Source organism: Nanorana parkeri, unplaced genomic scaffold, assembly GCF_000935625.1.
Source record: "Nanorana parkeri isolate BGI_ZX_2015 unplaced genomic scaffold, ASM93562v1 scaffold4273, whole genome shotgun sequence".
In the NCBI taxonomy this organism is placed as follows: domain Eukaryota; kingdom Metazoa; phylum Chordata; class Amphibia; order Anura; family Dicroglossidae; genus Nanorana; species Nanorana parkeri.
The window spans coordinates 155-1,293 of record NW_017310536.1 but is presented as its reverse complement, the minus strand read 5'-3'; positions in this window follow the sequence as shown (position 1 = coordinate 1,293).

Sequence of the window (1,139 nt, the reverse complement as noted above, 5' to 3'; positions counted from 1 at the left end):
AGTTTTGGTAGATCTAAAGTTAATTGTACAAAGATTGTATGATCAGATTGTAACGCGTGTGGTGAGCATAAGGCCTGGTTCACACCTGGGCGTTTTACAGATGTGTGTAGTGTTCCAGCCTCCCGCTTGCCACCTCCCATTTTTTGGGGTAACATACACATTAAGAGAGGTGGCAAGCAGGAAAGGCTAAAACACTGCACAGGGGAGGCTGCACAACAATATTGTTTCTCATTACAGGTTTCCTTCATGCCAGGCTTACACCTTCACCAAGAGCAATAAAAGACATTGACAATGACTTGTGATCCAAACAATGCGTTTCCAAGTTTAGCTAATGGCTATATCTTTAAAAACTTGGCAAGCAAAGAATGCAGCACACTACATTGTAACTCAAACAATGCCCTGAGGTGTTTTTCTGTTGCCACAGCCCTGCTAGAGAGCAACTTATCATTTCAGCCAGAGAAGATGCCACACCCATTAGGTACATTGTCAGTTGTAGTGATTCTGTCTTTGGCAAAATGTCCCCAAAAGTTGTATAAACAAAGCAATATATGACCATAAAGTTTCTGACTTCACACAGCTCCGTGATCTGCATGTTTGTTGCAGATCACCGTCTCAATGTATACCAGGAACTTGCATTTTGTTTTTTAAAGGAAGTAAAGTAACAGCAGCCTCTGTGATTCTCCAAGTTCAAAGTTTAAATGACTGTGCTTATTCATCAAAAAGCACTGCCTTATGCTATCATCTGATCGAGGAAGATTTTTAATTTTTTTTACAGGTTACTGCAATTTGCAAACACTATAATAACAGGAACAATCATTTGACATGCGTTTACATGTATGTTGCATTATAATGCTTCCACTCTGCATTTTAAACACAACTCACTGCAAAGCATATCTCCACAGTATTGTGGTGTGGATGAGACACAGTTTTCTTTTGTTTCCTATGTGCCTTTGCAGTGGCCTGCATTGATCAGGTGCAGAAAAACTTATGTCAGCGCACATGGTTTGAACAAGCCCAGAGACATATCTGGAGATTAGGGATGTGTATGGGATTGGCACAAACCCAGGTCACCTGTTACCACACAAAACTTAGTGACACCCTTTATCCTGGCCCATTCCCTGCTGTGATGTGTGGGGGTT